This window comes from Sipha flava, unplaced genomic scaffold, assembly GCF_003268045.1.
Source record: "Sipha flava isolate LNK unplaced genomic scaffold, YSA_version1 88_pilon_pilon, whole genome shotgun sequence".
In the NCBI taxonomy this organism is placed as follows: Eukaryota; Metazoa; Arthropoda; class Insecta; order Hemiptera; family Aphididae; genus Sipha; species Sipha flava.
The window spans coordinates 33,549-57,511 of NW_020273630.1; the positions used below are offsets into that span (position 1 = coordinate 33,549).

The 23,963-nt window shown below is 29.7% G+C and overlaps 1 pseudogene; it reads right to left on the reverse strand.

The window, feature by feature from the left end:
- Window positions 1-16,822: 16,822 nt before the first annotated feature.
- On the reverse strand, window positions 16,823-19,491 carry LOC112693519 (annotated as a pseudogene).
- Window positions 19,492-23,963: the final 4,472 nt, after the last annotated feature.

The following is a 23,963-nucleotide window of genomic DNA, read 5'->3' on the forward strand; positions in this document are numbered from 1 at the left end:
AATATTTAGTCCATATAGGTTGCGCCACATTGTTACAATATAAATTATATTTTTCGGAGCCTCCGACGATCGGCCCATTTAATGCCCTTAGGGTGAAGACTGTATTGCATTGGAACGTATGTGCACTCTTATGACGTTTATACGAGCTCGTTTATCTGTTAGTTTTTAGTTGAGCGATTCGTGCGTATATGAAATTATATCATTATTATCAAAATGAATAGTTCATGTTATTCGTGGTGGTGACCAATAAGTGCTCTAGTATTGATTATTTCAAAGTATTCGAGAAATGAAATATTCTCGAAGTAAAAGCAAAGTGCGACCATTTCTCGGGTAAAATATATGTCAAGAAAATACCTACCGCTGTGGTCGAAAATGGTTACTTCTGTTTGGAATGCATTCCAATAAACATTACACGCTATTGTACAGTTATTCAAAACGTGATATATGGTTATTGTTTAGATAATATTGATATATAATATGATAAACGCATTATACCATTAGATAATCAACATATTCAATACGCATACTGTATTTAACATGATGGTGCAACAACTGCATAATTTTAGTGACTGATAAAAGATTGAAAAGCATTTTATATAAATATATTTAGAAATAAAACATTTATAAATCATCGTTAAATTGCTTGTAAAACTATTTTTATTTTTATTTTATTTGGCCATTATCGTTTTTAAAAGTGTACGTGTTTTTAAGGGGTTTTGTTAATTGACATTTTTATAAAACTTAATAATATTATATAATATTTTATGGCAATAATAATATGATGATACTGTTTTATAATCATGAAAATTGTTCTATACGTCGCTTTATTTTAATTATAAAATATATTGCTTTAATTATTCTGCAAAACAAGATAAAATAGTAAAAATAATTATACTTCAACAGATTAATAAAATATATTCTTTGGGTCATAACAGAATACATTTTTAAAAATTTTATAATAATTATTAAAAGTGTCTATATAATTTTAATGGGTTTTGCTAATTTGTCTGTCATTTAGACATACATTCTGAAAATTCAATTTTAACACAAGTGATGTTTTTTATTCCTTTGTTATATTTTTTCTAAAAGTAATTTATTCCAAATATTGTAAAACGAGAACCTTACAATGTCACGTTTGGATGAACTAAAATAGAGTTTTGGTATTGAAAACTGTATACCTTATCTTGCCAAAAGTATTTCAATAATACGATAACCTTGACATTTGAGGTTTTAGAATATATTTATCAAAAAAAAAAATAAATGTTTTTCTTATGTGTATAAATCAATAATTGGATTGTGTATAATCATCCTACGTTTAATGTTTGTTTGAATTTAATTTTATTGAATACAAATTACACGTTTTGTCACCAGTTAACTTGTTAATATTCGAATTGTGTATATTTTTTTACCAAGAACGGTTGATGATTTGTCAATATAAATATTAAAATTATCTATTTTATAAAACACACAAAATTGACAAAAATACTGAATCATTGAAAAACTTACCATATCGCTTCTTAGCGAATACTCTTTAAATCCTTAATTTTGTTTATATTATTATTTTTTACCATGAAAAAAGAGTATACAACAATATCGGATTCTATACGTATTTGTATATACCCAAAAGTTTTGGATTTCAATGGAAATTTCTACAAAGAGATTCGTTCTGTCAAGCTTTTGAGGTATCTTAGCTAAAAAAAAAAAGAAAAAAAAATTTGAAAAAGTAATGTATAAGATTCAATGAAAATGTATTTATATCATAACTTGTCAAAATAAAATACTGTTTATAGCACTATACCCGTATTCACATGTAAATAAGCGTTTAAAATAATAATATAAATTTAAAATCAACAAGACTGTTATTCTTCGATGAACAATACAAAATTCAATATTAATCTTTGATACGTGTGTAACGAGTCGTCTTACGTTATACGTTTGGAAAATGAATATCATATTTTAACGCTTTCGATAATTATTTGACTAAGTAATTAAGAAGTGTCGAAATCAAGTTGTACAAGCAATAAATAATCGAGTAAACCAAATTTTACTAAACCGTATGAGCTTAAAATTCGTTAAATAAGTATAAACAGTATTGTGGTAATAAAAAAATTTCGTAAGACTTGACATTTTTCAAATTGTCGAAGATTCTGTGTTACCGATGTGGAGCTGTTACCGGAAAAGATGACAATCAGTCCATGTTGACAATGATTAGTCAATAACAATAATGCCTGATTTAGTAAGAAATTAATGTCAATACCTAGTCATTGATAACAATTCCTAATAAAAAAAGGCATTGATAATAACATTAAAAATTAATTTAATATATTTTAATATTTATTAGCTATTTAAGATAAATTATAATCTTAATCTTTATTGTTACGTGGTAAATTACTATGACACTTGAAATTATATAATCTAGTACAGCGGTACCCAAACTGTGCTTCGCGAAGCCTTTGGTGCTCCGCAATGGTTTACCTAGGGCTCCGTTTGTAACACCACAAAAAATTTAAAAAAATGTTCGTCATTTAAAATTAATATATATTTCATGAAGACTTGAATGTTCCATAATCAGATCAATCACCGATAAAGCGGTGTTGATATTTGTTTGAATGCGGATTTATAACATTGCCTAATATAATACGGAAATGTTGATAAAACAACGAAACATCCAACATTGCCTAACCTTTCCAGTCATTGTCAACAATGACTAGGATATACTGACAATTCTTGAATTTTCGTCTTTTCCGGTAACAGAGCAATCCCTTATGTGTACAAATAGAATATACCTACACTAGCTATAATCTGTTAAATATAATTTGTAAATGTCGTAGCGATTACATTTTTCGACCGTCACGCGTTATCGAAATATGTGCGTTTGTCAGGGCTTTTACGTATATTTAATTTCGAAACGCATTATTCGTCTGTCACTAAAACGTTTCCAGGATAATGGAGAATAATGTCTGAATAAGATTATTTATGATCAACACGATATCATTGTGTTAATTGAATATTAAAAGAGAAAGGAAAAAAAAAAGGGATTTATCAAGGACAACGAAAGTGCAAACAGGCACAGATTGAAGAACGAGTTCTAGCGGCGATGTAAGAATAACGACACCACATCAGATGGGACGGATTAGTCGGTAAAAAACGAGATCGGACTATAATGGTTTTGTGACCACGCAATAATAATAAACAATAATGTACGGTGGTGATCTATTGCGGGACGATTTATATTGAACGGTTAATTTGAATTTAGAGATTTTTTCATTGTTTGGAAAATACAAAACAAAAATAGTATTAACTAAATAATAACAATGACCTACACCCTTAAGCTGAACTTGTAGAGGTGTAGGGAGTTACAGTACATTCTATAATTAGATGGTTAGTTAATTTAGACCTACCGAACACAATATTTCGTCGTATTATATTTCGGTCCGACGGCTCGAAAGGCAGCAACGGTCCCTCACGTTGGGAACGAAAAAACGTGAGCAGCGTTATTACCTCGCACATCGTTCTACACGATCCATCCGCGGTGAACGGATCATAATGTGTAAATCGAAACAAATAATTACCACGAACCGCAACCAGGAAGAGACCGATTCGGATGCGATTGAAATTATCGCGATAATAATAACAATAAATGATAATCACTATCGCAATCGACCGGATTGAATGTTTTTTTTTATATCCATATTTCCAGTGTCTTCGAGCCGCAGTCCTGTTTCGTTATTATTATCATTATTACTATCGTACGTGATCCCAAAAATAAGAACGATCGTGGACCGTGCTGCTGCGTCGACGGAACGATGAAGGCGGCTTTCGCCAACACTAGTACACTGGTCGACAAATTAAATATTACGCGCGCGACTTGTAACGCTCATCGATCAGATTTTTAATTAATTTCTAATCGTGTTCGTTCACAATCTCAGTCGGGCTGACCGCGGAACGTAATAATCGAAACGACTTGGGTCCGCAGACTTTGGCGAATAAGTGAACGTCATCGAGGAAGGATCAAACGGCATGCGCCCGAAACCTAATGCTTGTTATACGCAATAAGTTATTATTAATAATAACTGTGAGAGTGATCACGTCAACTCTGAGGTCCGTCAAAATAGTTATTTGTCAGGAGCAACACATGGAAAACCCAGCACACCCGTACTAAACCCGTGATATATCGTACTGTTGTTGCCGTTCCAATGCACACGTTTACGATTGTTATATTATTATTCACGTTTTTTTTTTTTCGAAAAAAAAAACCTTGAAAAAGTCAAGTAGCTTACGTTTCGTTTAAAGCGTTTGAAAACATATTAATGCAAATGTCGTACGAAGATTAATATTTCCCGAAAACCGTTATTGATCGATTCGCATTCTTGGTCAAGGGGAAACGTCTGCAGCTCGCCTTGTATTGAAATTAATTAAAATTTTGTTTTTACCAGTAATAACACTTACGGTTTTGCTCACCGGTTTTATATAATTTCGACGCGACCGGTAACGTGTACTGCGTAGGTACACAGCACTACGATGTTCATTTTATTTTTATTCAAATCATTACGAAACGATTACCCTTGGGACGACGAACGCCGTATTGTGTGATTATTTGCATTTAGAATGATAACGTCTATGTTCAACGGTTACGCGGCGAACGAGAAATCGTTTCGTTCGATCCGAGATCCGTGCGTACCGTTACCGGACGCATTTTCGTTGGATCAACTGCAAAAGTGAACCGTTTGCAACATTCGTACGGTCACCACAGACACGTATCGGATACCACTCGGCAAGAAATAATGCGTATCCATAAATTATGGGCGCGTAAACGTGACCGTGGTGTAACACGCGATTAAGAACATTATGCATAATTCGAACCGCGCGTCGGCATCGCGTTATTACCGAAAACAAGATGTTTGATCCTTATCCAACACACATTCCCGTCGACGTCGAACGTATTGCTAAAAATCTACGAGCGGTTTACGATACTCGTTTTGAGACCGGTCCAATATGTGATCTACCGCTAAACGGCTGGTCCAATATGCGATCTACCGATTAATGACTGGTTCAGTGTGTGATCTACCGATAAATGGATGGTCTAATGTCTGATTAACTTGTGATTGTCTATGTCCTTATTATAATGTTGCATTCAGACTGTAAAAGTCATCAAATATTTAAGTTTGTGTCGGGTAGCATGACCACCACCATTCTTCTTTAAGTTGGCGGTCTAATGGTGGAGATGCACCGTTAACTTTTATATTACACTTGGAATTGACTAACTTCCACAATGATTCCATTGTTTGAGTATGACCTCCAGTATTTGGATCCACAAAACGGTAACTGAATGTTAAAATTATATTTTAAAAATACAATACAGTCATAAAATACATATCCTATCGATAATTTCATTTATTTCAGCACTATAGTGTAAAACTGGGGTGGCCAACCCAAAAGATCTTGCGGGCCACTTTGGATATACATTACGGTTCCGCGGGCCACATATAAAATTATATTAGTATGTTGTCCCAATACAAAAAAAATGTAGAGTAAACATTTTAAACAGGATTAATTATTATTACGAAATAAGTTTTGGTGTATTAATTATTTGAAATAGACAAAATGAATTATCATTGTTTTTATCATCGTATTCTAAATCCAATTCTTTCAAGAACTCTTTTTTTCGTTTTTAAATTGTCGGAGCGGAAGCGCATGTGATCGAATGTAATTCACTGTTTTTATAAACACTCGCATGACATGGTTCATCGACAATATTAGGGAACAAAGATTTTGTTAATAAATCAAACAGTTTGTTACGATTACGTTGTTAATAATATGGATTCCGCGTTGTGCGGGCATTCCAGAATATTTTATTGGGATAAAAATAAATTGTTTTTTTGTAAATGTTTGATAAATCTCACGGGCCGCAAACTTTCCAAGGTGGACCGTGGGTTGGCCATCCCTGGTGTAAAATATAGGTATCTGTTATCAGTAGATCACACGTTCTACCAACAACACTATATCGTAGATAACCATTTATTGGTAGATCACACATTGGTTGTTTTTGCTAATTTTATTGGTAACATTTTTACTTGTTTCGTCGATTTTCACTAATGTTCCAAAGACACAAGGCGCAGTACGTGCGTTATAAAAACAAGCCGCATAGGTAATACGCGTTAAAGGATGTTGACGGGACGTTTTACAGTCACGTAGACGGATACCGGGGACGGAATTCATTGTTTTCCGCTTTCGCTTTCGGTCGGGCTCGTTTTGAACAAATCCGTTTCTACAGCATTTTCGAACAGCGGTGTCAGCGCAACAACGTTGATTTTGATGGGCCGTCCGAACTTCTTTTTACCCAACTCCATGTCGGAGCACTCCGCAGAGGCGAACATTAACCAAGCAATTACCGTCGTAACTTTATCGATCGTACAACATCGACTATGATTAAAAGAGCTGAACAAAGACTCGAAATCAGAAGCGTTATCGAATAAGAGTTATCTTAAATGGATCGAACGAACACAAAAGTAACGGATGTGTCGTACGATGGACGAGTGGAGAGCAGAACGGTTCGATTGTCCGTAAGTCATGGTCGACGCTGCTTAAGCCTACCCACGCGATTAAACGTCTCGAGAGACGTGTTGCAGTTACAAAACAAACAGGGCAACATTACGAATGATCGTGTGTTTCACCACCTAATGATAATCCATTTGAGGTGATAAATGCTCGTTTCGTTGTGTTATGTGGCACCATGGGCGCAACTAGAGCCCAAATATTGGGTGTGCTGAAATTGTTGAAAATAAAATTAAATGGTATTTAATTGTAATTACCATAGATTATATAGATCTGAAGAAAAATAAACATGAGTGCTACATTTGAAATCGGGGGTGCTAAAAACCCTATTATGCACCCCTAGTTGTGCTTATGCGTGTGCCGCTTACCTGGCCCGACGGTTGCGGGTGTCGCGCGGGATAAGTCCGATTAAAAGCGCGCCCGATTGAACATCGTACATGTTATGATACCGCCTTGAATCGGATAATATTACACGACCCTTGTCAGGGCTAGATCAAGGGAAGGGGGGGCTATAGCCCTGTGCTGCAAGTCGAAAGAGGCCATAATGCGCTGCCAATTTCATTTCATCGAATAAATAAACATTTTATTATAATTTTCAATGATTGGTACACAAATAAATTAAACTTATTTTAATTAATATTTATTACAAACAAAATATCACTACAAGTAATTGCTCCTCTCATATTTTGATCATAATCCGGTCCTGACCGTGTTCGAGTCGATTTCCAAACGTCGGCGTGGACAAATTGTCTATGCACTTGGTAAATGGGTGTACGGTACCTATACAGCCGTTATTCGTTTGGGCGCATCTAGTCCAAATCAGTTTTTATAAGCGTGCGGACAAAAAATAAAAATAGAAGCAACACGAGTACATTAACATTAAAATGAAACAAGGTCTGGTTGTAATTTTGCAACTTTTCCCGATCAACTCGTAATAAATCTTCGTGATTTGATTACGTCGTGGGTCTTAATTCCATGGTGGAGTCGGATTCTTTCTTCTAAAAATGATCCAAACGAAACGTTCGAAATTATAAAAGTATTACCTTTTTTCTTTTCTATTACTTATATCAAATATATTATAGCTTGATGATCGTGTGTTTTTCGTGAATTGTTCAAAAAAGGTTATGCACATACGAAACAGTTAATGTCAATTAATAGTGTAGTGTCAAATCAAACAACGCAATACCAATATACACACTTCACGGGGCAGCTGAAAGTGTAAAAATATTAACCAAATACTTCGCTTTTTTGTTATTAGCTCGTAATTTTACTCTTAGATTTTGAGTTTTTTTTTAACCTTATTATTGTACGTGATATATTTTTTAATAATTTATTAGCTCAATATTTATATCCAATTAACTAGTAAATTATCAAATATTATTTACTCGTTAAATTGCAACCATGTTTGGAACAAATTAAAATTTCGTTCTTAAAAAAAGTTGTATAATTCAAAATTTTGTTATCTAATGAATATAGTATACGTAAAAATTACATGCATTTAAAAAACTATTCTTATAAAATATACCATAATGTTATTTATAGAACTCAAATATTTGTTCTTTTTTAACATTTTCAAAAATTCATTCCTAAAATATCACGACTATAACAATGGATGGCAATTAAATGTTTTAAATGTATTTTGACTTAAACCTTAAAAAAAAATCATCTATAATAATAAATATACTTCAAAATAATTTAGTAATGAAATGTGCCATATATTTATAAATTTTCTTAAAATCAATGGTTATGTGCGTTCATTATTTAATTTTTTAATTATTATACCAATTATATATATTATATATACTATTATTTATTATTGTTGGAAAGTTTTTACACCTAATACAATGTACGTTCAATGAACATAAAAATTGTTCATTCTAAGCATTAAAAATGTTCAGTTATTTATACTAAAAACCAATAGAAAGGTTGCTTGGTTAAGAGTATTAGTTTAAAAGTATAAATTATGTTTAAGATTTTAGATAACGGTATACAGAATATTTGATTGCTATTCACAAATTATAAAATATTATAATATTAAATAATATTATATTATTAAATTATATTTAATACTCTTAGAGAATATTTTTATCGTTATATTATTGTTTCCCAAATTAAAAACATTTATCTTAATTAAATTGGTGTAAGAGGTTTAAAATCTGTTCGGAATTAATGAACTCGTGACGTATCTGAAATAATTACAACATGACATGATACAAATTTGTTAGATCCATTGCATTATATGATAGATGATTATAATTTTGTGTTGTAACGATCGAAAAGATTATGTCACGGATATAATGTATTTTCCTTTGAACGTTATTTTCTTTAACACTTAAACGTAGAAATCAAAAAAAAAAAAAAAATCCCACTTAGGATATAATGGAATAGGTTGTAAATGACAAAAACGCCCGAAGAAAACGGAGAAAAAAACGTTATATGTGTATAAATATTGCTTAACGAGAGGTGCAGAACAATTAAATATAATATTAAGATAAAAGCAGCAATTCGTTTGTTGTCAAAAAAGCATTAATGGTAGGATCTCGTAATAATACCTTATGGGGAAAATAAACGGTACAGGATTATAGTATGATCTATTGTACTTGGGCCTCAATGTCCGGATCTATAATAGCTGCATGAAAACAACGAAAGTGGAAATTATGGTAAAATATTATTTCCATGCCACGGAATAGTAGTTTGGTAAATGGTGGTTGACATGGGTGGTTTATTAGCGCACCACGTAGAATTCTGTAGATAATTTACGAAATTTTGCTTAATTAAAACGAAAAACTATTATAATCCCTTGTTGTATCTCATCGACAACAACGAATATATATTTTAACGTGAAGATTAGTTATTGCAGAGTTTATATTCGTAAACTCTACTGTTGATACATACCGGAACTCAACTTTCCGATGGTCTATAGAATTGTCATTTATTAGTCAAATGTTCATTGTATGTGAGGCGCTATAGTTTCAATAGACGTTCGTGTACGTGATATCCAATATGATTTCCATTACACTAATTGGGATGTATTGCCGGTTTTTGGACGGATGTGCAAAGGGAAAAATTATTTTCAAATAAAAATATTCCTGATTAATTAGAGATTTAAAATAATTACATTTGTGTTTTTTTTCTTAAGGACAATATTGTAAGATAGGTAAATTTATATTAATTAAGATTAATAACATTTTAATTGTATCTAATATGTAAAGTAGTAATATGTATATTACGGACAACAATTTTACATGAATTCAATATGAAACGAATACATTTATTTTTTTTTTGTGTTTAAAATTTTGTATTGCAACAAAGCTTGAAGTATATTTTACTAATACATATATATATTTTTTTTTTTATAAAAATATACAGCATTTCATTAAAATATTAACAATTAAAGTAACTAATTATAATTAGCTGAAGCGACCACAACAACTTTGTAATATTATTTATTGAACTGTGAACATATTATTTTCTTTTAGTTAAAAGAAAATACTTTTATGCATTTATTGAAGATTTGGAAGGTAATTTAATTTTTAACTCTAGAATATCCATAAGTTTACTTCAAAATTAATAACTCTTTATCGTATTGCAAAAATTAAATATATATTTTTTTACTATAGAATTTCTGCTTGGAATCTTAAGCATTGAGTGGAGTAAGGAATGTCTTTAATTATGTATTTTCTTATTAAAACGGCTAACTCATCGCCAAGGAGTAAAAAAGGGATGTCATATTGATTTTTAAATTATTTCAGTCGCTTATCACATAATCGGTTTATGGTTTAGCCCATGATAGGATTCGAACGATTGTATTTAAATAATTGTGTTTTGAAATGTTAGCTAAATTATTGGAAATAGATTTGTCTCTAGGGAAATTTGGCGTTTGGCCAAGTGACCGTAAATCTAGGTTTAAGCTTCCTTTAATAAATCTTTCTTACTTCCATAAATCGGAATTGTTGATTTATTCAATCATAACGGATGATTTATCATAGCGTGCGCAGACATTACTTGCAGGGTCATAGGCGGATCTAGGGGGGGTTCAGGGGGTCAGCTGACCCACAGTTAATATTTGTTGACAAAATTGGCCTCTTGGAAATTTTTTTTCTCTTTTAGACCTTGATTTGGAATCTTGGACAGTTGGCCTATTGAAGTTACTTGAAAAATGAATGCCATGTATATTCAAAATTTAAAATTTTTCAATTCATAATTTATATTTTAAATTATATCTTTTTGGTAGAAAGTTAAGTAAATCATATTTTATTCTGTACGTTTGTTGCACTAATAAAATTAGATATTTATATTTATTAATAGTAAATAAGTCATTATCGGTGGTATCACTAATTCTAAAATGTAATATAAATATACTTATACACTTTTATGAGCATACTGTGTTTTTTTTTTTTTTACAAAGTATTAATTTCTAATTCAGTTTCATCCCTAATAAATGGCCTCTTGAAATGGCTTGACCCACAGTTCCCCGACTCTGGATCCGCCCCTGGGCAGGGTAGTCATACGTAACACTAAAATTTAATTTTAACAACACATTTGGATTGGGTAACTTTATCGAACTTAATAACTATATTATTCCAATATTTTTATACATATATTTATCGTTTACGGACGTTTTAAAGTGGTTTTTCAAAGACGTTTCATAATATGGTTATTTCTTGTTGTGATAATATTGAATATTTTTGTGAGGGAGGGAACGTTACGGTTGTAGTTGTCAAAGTAGTCGAGTGTCTACTCTGACTACCTCGTGTACACGCTTATTATGATAATAATTTGTATAAATGAAGATGGATGAAAATGCATTTAAAATGAATATTTTCTAATAATCAAACAAACATAATCATTTTATCAATTCTATCATGAATACGATTTTTTTATTTGGTTCATATCAAATAAATAAATCAACAATTGACGTACAGTGAACAATAAGTAGATAAAATATGTGACATAAAAAAATATAATATTGAATGACAAAATAGAAAGATAACGCAGCGGTAATAACCAACTTAAAACAGTGTTTTAAATTTAAAAAAATTATTATTAACAATGTTTAGATTGAATATAATTTATTTAATTTAAGACGAAAAGTTAATACATGTAATTGTAGATTTCACTCAGGCATATCCGTTGTGATCAAAAATGTTTTCTGCAATAAAATTAATAGCAAAAAAAAAATAAAAAAAATTAATGGAGGTAATAAGCATTATTTCTAAGAACAAGTCTCACCCTGAAAAACTGCTATCTTGAATCTTTTCATGGGGTAAACAAGCAATTTAATTTGAATCTTGATTTTTGTTATGAATTGTTGGTGATTGGATATGTTCCATTTGAAGTCAATAGTACGTATAGTCAATAACGAATAGGAACAAATGTACGTAGCCGTTTGAACGTGGGGACAAATTAACATAAAAAAAAATATATATATATATATATATATATTTATAAGTTATAAAACCATTGATATTTTATGTTCATTATATAACTAATGGTATCGTATCATAATATCATAACTTATCAAATTTTATCGTTTTAGCAATAGGTACCTTTTATATCAATATACATAACTTATTGGTTTTTACAACTTGTAATAATTATTACACTTTATCGAAACACGGTGATACACGAAACACGACAATACACATCTGTAACCGTGATAGTCATGTACAAATTGCATTCAAGTATAAATTTCAGATGTCATTAATTAATTCAAATCGCGATGGTGAAGTTTTTTTGAATGAATATTTTTGACATTAAAATTTACATATTATAATAAATATAAATAACTTATTTATTTTATTTACTGATTTATATATATATTTTTTTGACATCCATTTGTTCCCACGTCCAAACGACTACGTCCAAACGGCTACGTCCATTCGTCCTAAATCGAGTCAATAAGTACGTTCCGTACGTTTAGTTCAGTTTTATTGAACCATCAGATAAAACATATTTATCCACATTTTTACTTACACGAAAACGGCAATCTGAATAATTTAATTTTAAAAAAAATGTTTTTTGGCTAAAAGTGAAACATTATATCTCTTGTATAATACTCTGTATATATCGGCCGAATTCTCTAAATGTTTGTTGGTAATTTTTGACATTTAAAATACGCGTTTCATCATTTGATCCATAGTTTTAACTTACATGTGCGTGACGTTCAAAAATTACTATTCTGACAAAAAAAAATAGATAAACATTTTTATTTAGCACTCACACGTCAGAGTAATTCAATAAATTACCTACTCGATTCGTATATAAAACGCTCCGTGTATGAAATGGACTTAAGTAATAAGGTAGATGCATGAATAATTGAATGTGTATACTACACTGTATACAATAATGAAGTAGGATGAAATTTAAAACTACAACTATGTGCATACATCATTTATTTGATCCATTTTAAAATAGTAATGGTATTTTTATAAAGGCCAATGACGTTCCGTAAACAAAAAAAAAAGAAAATTCTATAATGTAAACAGTTAATTATAATTGAAACATTTTTTTAAATAACAATTGTTTACTCTATATAAACATTAATATTTAAAAAAAATTATCGTTGATTTGGGGAATATTTTGTTGATCCCCGAATTATTATAATGTACTTTTCCCTTAGACCATAAATTCCTAAGGTATTAGTGTATATTAATAATAAATAATACAAATCTTTACGGATACGTGTCAAATGAAACATAATAAATTACATAAAGACTAATAAAAAACCACTTGTAATACATCTTATACGAACAAAATAATGATTAGAGATAGCTGTGAGTAGTTTCCGGACTTGCACTAGATCGTTTGACCAAACCTACATTGCAGAAGACAGAAAATCGTTTGGTGGCTCTTTAGACCACGCTCGGTACCGTGGCAACTCGTGACATGGTCGAAAGTGAGACAATATTTGGAAACATTTCTGATCATTAAATCTCAGGACGACGTTTATTATCTCATCAACCGCCATAAACAACTTTGATTGAATAGATTTACGAGATTAATACCATATGTACAGAAACCATACATACGTAACGCAAAATTTCTGTCAGTGTGTATAGTTAGAGTGTACTAGAAAACGAAAGAAATTCGTTTAGAAAACTATTAATACAACCCTAAATTTGCAATTTCTGAAACGCTTAAATAAAACACTTCGTTATTTTAACGATTATTAGGACTGCGTAAAAGCTATCTTTTTTACCAAGAAATCCGCTTTCGTCGAACCGAATTTATATAAAATGTAAACTGCATTTGGAAATCTCTAACACGACATTTTTCAAACCGAGCGGTTATCTGATTGGGATACCGTATGGACTATTATTTTAATCGTATACTCGTATATACAATACGATATTGCAGAAAAATTTAATGTGTAATATTCAATGGACCTTTATGAGCAAGCTCGAGTACTTGTTGGACCATCGATTTAATATCGCACATTTAAAACAATAAAACTAAACGATTGAATTAGTTTGTTTATGTTTTCCAGTGAAAAATCAAAATTTGCAAGTTAATTATTTCTTATATGCCATTTACGTCGTATCTAACGTAAACGTGGCGAAAAAAAATTATCAATTATATAAAAATTGATTAGATTTTCCATTATACGCGATAAACGCAAACAACGCGAGGGAATTAATTCGCTCGCGTTCGCCGCACGGTTCGAAAATCAATTTTGTTTTTGGTCGCACGTTTAACCGAATAGACGTGAATATATTATGACCGTAATAATTATATTATAAAATGTTAAAGTAAACAGGTAATAGGTATCTGGCGCGTAACGAGGGGGGTTGGTTGTTACAGGTGTAGTAACACTCCTTCTCAGTCATGGTATATTTAATATGTTTTATTAAGATAAAGATGCATCATAAGCCGTGATTTACACTTATTTATTAAAATGAAATATATATTACGATAAAAATAATGTAAAGCACTAAAGCCGGGACCCGGCATTAATTAGTAATTACTAGGCTTGGGGACTTATAGCTCTAAAAAATACACAAATATGCTTCTAAAATCATTATAATATGTATTTATATGCATTAAAAAAAAAAAATTACCACATAGTACACAAAATAAAATATGTCTATTGGATGTAAATTTATCTTTAAACTCCAAAACAAAACTTTGTAGTAGGCTACGCGTAGACTGTTGTACTTTCGGCATTACACAATAAATATTTCCTATTGTTCATCGACTTTTAAAAATATTGATTACTTTACCAGTGACCACTGCAAGCAGTGAAAGATCTTTTTCCTCTTTACGGCGCTTAAAAATATATTTGAAGAACACAACTGGTGAAAATCGGTTGAATGGCTTAACAGTTATGAATATTCATTGGGATTTAGTCGTAACCACCGACGAAATAATAGATACTCTAGCTTTAAAAAGTAGACGCATTAAGTTAATTTAATTATAAATATATATATTTTTTTTTGTATTAATCATAACAATATATGTGTGAAAATGGCTACGTGCCTGATAGGTAAAAACCATTAAATTATTATATGTAGCAATGGTCTTCAATCGGTGGGTCGTGACCCAATTTTGGGTCGCGATAAGTTTTCTGTTTATATTAAATATTTTATCAAAAATAAAAAATAAATATTATATTTACTGCTTTATATTTCAAATCATTTAAATCAGTCTTTTATCCTTTTTTTAAATCTAAAACTTTTAGGAAACTTAAAAACGAGAATACAAATAAAAATAAAAAAAAATAAAATAAATATTTTAGATCAATTGAAGTTATCTACTCTCAAAAAACAATTGGAAAACTTAAAAAAAAATACAAATTTTTTAAAATAATATTTTTGAAACTTAATATCTATTTTTTTTTTATCATGTCTATTTGTGCTATATTCGAGGTGATTAGATAATTTACTGTAAATTAAAATAGTCAATTTATTAAAAACCCATTAAATATGCATGTTATATGAATTTTATGAACAGATATGCAATAATAATAACCCTCGAAATATGCAAAATATGCAATATAAAATTTGGTGTTTAAATTCGGTGTGATATTAATCGTGGACATTTTAAACCTCCATAGAAGTACGTAGTGCTAGTAGAAACATACAAATGCATATAAATCCGGACTCTAATTATTATTATATGAATATAATATTAACTATTAGGTATACGTATATTAACAATGGCATAGCCAGGAATTATCCAAGCGGGAGGGTTTATGTTTTTGCACATCATTAAAATATATTGTTTCGGTATGGTAAAACTGTAAATGATCCAATGAGTTGTACGCAAATTGAATAATACTTCTTTTATTAGACGAATAATTATACCTACTTGCGAACGATATTATTATTTATAAACATTGTATAGAGCACACATTTATTGACTTAATATAGATACACAGGTAAAAGTATAAACAAAAAACCTTATTTAATTGTAATATAAGTATTAGTTTAAATTAAAAATAATTATATAATATTAGCATTTACGTTCTAAGTTAGGTATAATGTATAAGTTTTAGCAATCTTATTTTTTTTTTTAGATTTTAGCAGACATCAAGAACTTCATCTCTAGTTAGAACTATTTCACGATGAATATTTAGTAATGCTAAACTATTTAGTCGATTTTCTCCATTAATATTACTGAGGTACGTTTTAAGTCTTTTTAAAGTAGAAAATTACTTTTTACTGTTTGCTGTAGTTACGGGAAGTGTAGCTAGTATTTGCAGAAGTTTATAAGTTGATGGAAAAATGAGTGGATTACATGTTATTAGTGCTTCCAATGCATTTTTTAGTTTACTGAATAAGGATTACATTAAATCTTCACAATAATTTTTTACCAAACTATTAATGTTTTCTTCTTTATCTGGCGAATTATTGTTTGGCAAGAAATACCAAAAATTGGCGATTAGATATTTATGTACAATGAACATTTTGTCAAAAAGTAGTATATCGTAAATATTACTGTTATTTTATAAGTTGTCTTAAATTTTTTTGTAATTATTAAAAAATCAGGGTACACAGATACAATATAACATGGTAACCTAGTATTAAAAAATAATAAAAGTTTAACTTTATTATACTAATATGACAGAAATAAAACAAAGTATTTGCAATCTCAAAATAGTATTTATAATACATTTCACGTGCATACATTCAAAATTACAATTTTTATTTATGTGAACAAAATAACACACATATTTAGAATAGTGAAAAAATGAATTGTTAATACATTACAAAGTAGCATGCATGAAATCTAGAAAATTGTTATACATTTTAATTGGGATATAAAACTACTTATTAAATAATGCAGTATGTACAGTGTCCATATCGTGAGTGACGTACGCCGAAGGTTTATACATATCAATAACACGTGAAGACATTTTACGACTTGTTCTAGAACAAGATGTAATACTCGTACATCATTAAAAAATATAATTATAATTATAAATAGTAACAAATAAATGTTACAAAATTATATATTATAGACGTTAGGAGTTTAATATATCTGTTTATTAATTTAACATTCCATTAGTTACTCAGGTAGAATTATTGGTCCAGCAGGATTAGATCCAACATTTTTTGCCATATCACACTTCATAAGCCTGCCATCAAACTGCCTGTTGTAAAATATATCAAACGCTTGAACAGCATCTTTCAGACATTCATATATCACTTCTGCAACACCTGGTCGAATTACTCTGGACTCTAATATATTACCAAAATCAGAAAAAAATTCCTAAATAAGAAAATAAAAAAATTTATTATCAATCTAAGTAAAAAAAAGCAATATTGAGTTATTTTATACTAAATAGATTTAATAAAATTAAATACACACTATTATATCTTCAGATGTAACAGACGGGTCTAAATTAGAAATAACAATTTTATGGCCAGAGAGACATGAACGCTTAGCCATAGCTGTTTGACGAGAATCTAATCTTGAACGTATTGTTTCACATAATCTTCGATGATTCCTTAAATAATTTATAAATAAATTAATTCATACTAATTATAATATAATGTAATATAGTAACGCTAATTAAAACTATCAAACGATTAAGTAATATTGTTATAAATAAAAATTATTTATTCTTATGTAACTTGTTATTAATTATGGCAGTCAATAACTAAAATAATTTTAACGTATGATAAAATTATATTTCACCTTGAATTTTTGTCTAATAAATTATCTTCATATCTAACACGATTGATTATTGCATTTCCTCCTATATTTCGTCTCATTACCTATAATATAATCAAAAATACAACAAATTGAAGATTTTAATTTAAAATGTATCTTATTTACTGGGGTCGAAGAGTATCTACTAGTTTCTTCCCTATCCATTGCTATAGGCCCAATATGTGGTTTTTTATTTATTCTTAAATGTCTAGTAGAACGCTCAAGAGGTTGTCTCATAGACTGACCATTTGATATTAGACCTCTTGAGATACTCATATCACGTTTCATTGGTCTTATTTCTTCAATTGGTCTGTCGCCTTTTGTTAAAAATACAGTCAGTAATAAATCAAACATTAATAATTCAAATCTAAATATTTTACTTCTAAATGTGTTCAACTCAGAATTGAATTTATTACGTCTTTTCTCAACACCATCAAAACGTCCTTGATTTACAGTAGGCCGTCGGTCACGAACATTTGAATGATGTGAAGAAGCTCTTTCATCCAAAGTAGACTTATAAGGAACAGTAAAAATATATTTTTAATTATAATAATAATAAAATAATATTAAAAATTGATTAGTTATAAAATTATTTAAAATTATATAAAATGATAAGTAGATTATCATATTCTAACAATCACAGAAATAATTTTTAAAAATGTAAAAAAATTTAAACACTACCAAAAGCATAGACAAAGAATTATTGATTATTAAAACATTATATTAATTTGAGTAAGCTTATCAATATAATATGAAATTAAAAAAATTGGACGAAATAGAATTTGTATCTTAAAAATGGAATTGCATTGGAAAAAAAAATTGTTTTAAACTCGGTTAAAGATTATTTTTTGTCATTCATAATGAAAACAAGTTTATATTAATATATCATTCTAAACATATTATGATTTTTTAATACATTCTACACACTATTGAATTTGGTAAATAATAACAGTAGATGATAAATGTAATAACTTATTTATATAGCCAGAGAACAAATATTAGTATTGTAAAAACCTCAAAAAATAAACATGCGAGTGGACCATATACCTAAAAAAAACAAAAATAGGCCTCAAATGTAATTAAAATCTTTATTAAACATATAAAATTAAAGAAGGTATAGCTTATATTTATATGTATTCAATAATACATTAGATTAAGTTCTATTCAAAAAAATAAGTGTAGATAATTATAAATTGCACAATTTACATAATCTACAATTCATATTAACTTGTTTTTATTTATCCATTTACTAAATTTAACATAAATTTACAAATGAGCATTAAGCCGATATAAATATATCTATAACCTGTTATCAAATCCATAAAATGAAACATAAAAAATCTAAAAAAATAAACAATTTTTTTAACATTGATATCAACACAAATATATTTAAATATGCACAACTCAACTAATAGTTGAAATGTTATGGATCAATAAATCAATTCATTTTTAACTCAATATTAATGTATTCATTAAAAATACATAAATACTAACTACTTAATTCGGTTGGTTAAATTTTTATACTAGATTAATACTTATACATATTATAGAATTGAAATATGCAGTTCCTTTCATGAATATAGTTTAGTTACTTACATCATAAGTGGATGAATATAATCGGCGTTCTTGGATTCTTTCTCGAGCATCTCTCTGTTTTGTCAGTTTTTGTCTAGCATCTTCTATTACAAAACGTTTTTCTAAAGCTTTTTGCAAGAGTTTAACACGGGTATCCATTACATTATTTCTCGTATTTTTTGTCAACATTCTTCGGCCGAACATGTTTACGAAAACGGAAGATAAGTGGGTTTACGGAAGTCAAATGAGTGAACTAACATAAACGTCGTAAAAGTAAACAACACGGTTAATGAATAAGTTAGACGTTACATCGATACAAAGGAAAACAACAAAAATCGAAGTAGCCAAAATTATTGTTTTAACTCGGGATGTGATAGAAACACATTTCACAAACAAAAATGAGTATTTAAATTGGTAGAAATGTAATTCAACTGTTTCACCCTATATAAAACCTTTCTAAATTTCCGCCCTAAATATTTGGCCCATGGTGTGAAGTTCACGAATTTTTTATAAATGTACGTTTCTTCTTTCATTAACGGTATTTAGGCAGTGGATTTGATCAGATAGATTTACACTTTTCGTGTAAAATTGGATACACGACTATCAGTAAGATTTCAAGAAAAGCATGCAAAGCAATTTGGGAATGTTTACGCGTGGACACCTTTTTTGATTTTACACAAGAACGCTGGAAAGAAATTGCTCGAGGTTTTCACAAATATGTTCATTTTTCGAATTGCTTAGATGTGATTGATGTACGATTGCACGTACGAATTAGAAAACCAAAAAATAGTGTGTCACTACTTTGCAATTACAAAAATTTATTTTCAATTGTGTTGCTAGCAATTGTAAACGCGAATTACAAATTAATTTATATTCATGTCAAGCGTGAATCTAGAACTCAAATTTGGGAAGGGGTTCATTTTTTTGAAAGGTCAAATTATAATACACAACTACGAAATAATAAAAGTAAATTATTAATTAAAATTAGAACGTTATTAATATATGAAATTGTTTATTTTTAAAAATAAATAACAAAGTTTAATCTTCTTTGTTTTATTTTTCCAAATTTAGAAATAATACTATCAACACTTATGGGTGTATGCATAATGAATTATTTAAAATAATTCTCATTATATATAAATCATAGATCATAAATCACCTGCTCTAATTAAAGAAAATAAAATAAAACTCTACTCCAAACTAGAGGGTATCGATCATGGTGGAACTCCATTTCACGTTATGTTCCTTATAATATCAAAATTTACTTACTGTATTGTATATAAATATTACAGATTGTAAATACTCTATTTTATTAAATAAATAAAAAAAAAAAAGAATCGATCAAAAGAAAAAAATATTATGGACATTGATAAGACAATAACGTCCTCCTTTTTTTGTCTAGGGGAGGGTCAACCCCTAAAACTACCCCTTGGCTACGCCACTGTATATTAAATTCCAGGCGTAAGCACTGGGCAACGAGTATCGCCCAGTCATCATTATACAGAAAAATAAAGTTAATCGATATAAAATTGAATGGTATTATTTGAAATACATTCATTTTTTATGTTTTCTGTGTAAATAATTATACAATACCTTCTTTTCTTCGTTTATAGAATATGTATATTTAAAATTTAAAACGTACATATGGTAATATTATGTGTTGATTATTCCTCGTTTCACTTTCCGCAAAAAAAAAAATTATCTAGATAATTTATCTTAGGTAAACATTTTATTTAAAAAGATTAATAAAAAGATACTTCAAATTATTATTATCTAGATAATGCAGAACACTGGTTATTTTTGTTTTCTTATCAAATAAACCATGTTAATTATCTTTTAACAATTTTATACATTATATTATATTACGTTTCAAATAAAAATCAATAAAAATCCTTTGTGTTAAATGTTGACGACCAATGGAATGTAAATTTTTGCATATAAAAAAAAGTCTTACTTTTAATAAAAATTATAATAGATACACAAAATAATTTAGGTATATTAATAACGATAACACAAGATCAATTTATTTGTTTTCATGAAAGTGTGTTATGGTGACAGTACATAATTGTTATTTTAAGAGAGAACGGAAATATTTGACAAGATCGGAAGAATCTTTCAAGACTATTATTTCAATATATATCATTATCTTACTGTTTTTATACATTATTATAGGCGTTGAAATCGTTTGCAGAGCATTCAATCTTCCACAAAATTCTTGAAAAATTCCAAAACCTGCTTCCTTACTTATAGGATCGTCTGTTGTTGGATTACTTTCATCCCAAAAGATAATTTCATCGGCCATTCAAAGTTCTCGCTACACTCGTAAGTGCTATACAATAAAGAAATCAAAACGATAAACACAAAGGTAAACGGTAATCGAAATTAAAACATGACCCTCTCTAGGTATAACATTTTTGTTACACCTATACCGAAAATTTGGTTTTCGACCACGGTCGAAGCGTTGGAATGTCACATTTATCCGTCCATCGGGTGGTAAGATGGGAATCCCATAGTGTCGGTCGGTAAATTGGAAATCCCTATAACACCGTGCAGTAAAGTGGAAATTTCCAAGAGCGCTGGCCGCATATTCCCAGCACAACCAGAAACTTAAATGTATACCACGGTCCGTACAATACATACACTTTTGGTTAAATCTTATACACATATCACAACCTCCTTGGACGACGCATACAAATATAAACATATTTCGTTTTCGCTGTTCCCACACAAGTGCGTTGGACGTTACAGATGAATTTGTTTCGCGCGATTTATATAATAATTCGAATTAGAAAATGAGATCGTTCGCGCAAGTGTCACGTCGCCGTTCAAATTATCGTGTTGACCGAAGCACCCGATAACGGTGTCGGCGCGTGATGTTCGAGAATTTTCGATCGGCGCGTCATCGCGGTACGATTATCACCGATTCGTGGATGCCATTATTGCCGGGGCTTTTTTCCGCCAACACTTTCTCTGCGAACGTTCGGCTCGTCGTTTTTCCCGTGCCACCGGCCGTGTGTTTTTGTGGTTGCGGCATAGCACGGCGGAGTGCCCATTTCCCCGGGGACGACTTCGCGTGTGTGACGACTGTTCGAATCGTAGCTGACCCGTGTCCGTGAAATTTTCTTTCGGTTATCGTCATGCGCGGAGAAGTCAGTAATTGTAAATCGAGACCGACGCCGCCGATCAACCGATTCTTCTGACGGTTGTGGCGTTCGTCGCACGTGTGAACACGGTCGCGTGGGCATAACCACTCGAACGCCAGACCGTCCAAGGTACCTTCCGTTATATTTGTTAAAAATATTACATTTATTTTCATACGATTTGTCTTGTTGTATTATTACAACGCGTTTGGAGCATAAGTGATTTTATTAATATTTTTAGATTTATCATATTTATTATTACTTTTTTTGTTAATATTACTGTGGATTTTTGCCCGTTTATCTCGGCATTTGTCATCATTTCATTTATTTGTTAAATGTTCTTTTTTATTGCAAACAAAGCGAGTACGTCACACAATCGAACCAATGATGGTTTGGATGGCTTTTAATTACGTCCCGCGGTAAAATTTTTTTCCGAATAGCGGTCCGAAATTTAAAATTAAATTAATTTATGTAAATTTAAATTTAAAAAGCTTCATTTTCTTCCGCATTTATTATAATAGATAATACAGGTAGGTTAAAAATGATTATTTTTATTTAAACAATTTGGCGCTGGTAAAAACATATATGATATTTTTAAGGTTAAAAAGTTTTTTTGACATTAAAATCTGATATTAAAATGTTTTGTTTTTATTAAAAAATTTCAGCACTGATAAAAACGTATATGATATTTATTGAAGTTAAAAAATTTAGTATAATTTAGTAAAATTCTTAGGTATTTGGCACTGGTAAAGACTTGTATGATGTATAAATTCAAATTTGTCAATTTGGTTTTCTTCTAACCGTTTCATAGCATTTCTAATAAATGTTTCTTTTTCAATGATAATTGTTTTGCGAGTATTTAAGTGAATGCTTTTTAATTTTATATAGATATCCTTCTGTACATTTTTCAGAACATCGATGAATACAAAAATATTATTAAAATATTATATTAACTAAACCCAAAATAAATTCGGGCCGCAATTCGAATTAGACCTTTTTTCGTTGATATCTTTTGGACGCAACTAGTATGCAGCCGATGGTTTGACTCTGAACCGCGCAAACAAGCATAAATATGAAAGATGTCAATCAATACAGTACTTGTAGTGAACCATTACTTCACCAAACGAGTACTTGGTTAAATCGATAAATGCTGTTTCACTAAATCTATTGCCTGAAAAATAAAAATAAAAATATATAATGACTTATGAAAAACTTTTAAAATTAAGAAAAATAAATAAAACCAAATCGTTGTCAAAAAATGTGTTTCTTACAAATTTTAACAAATTATCTAGAGAAATTAATCCGTCAACTCTATGGTCTATTTATTCAATGCTTAAAAGCATGAAAAATATAAAACATAATATTAATGTTGGTACTTATTTAAAATTACTAGTTTTTTTAAAGAGAAAATTGAGTGGATTAAAAGTAAAAATTCCAAAGTTTTGACTTCATCCGATATAAAAAATTTATTGATGTAGCTCCTGATATTTAATATTTAGTAAAATGTAGGTGAGATAAAATTGTTTTGTATTGGTT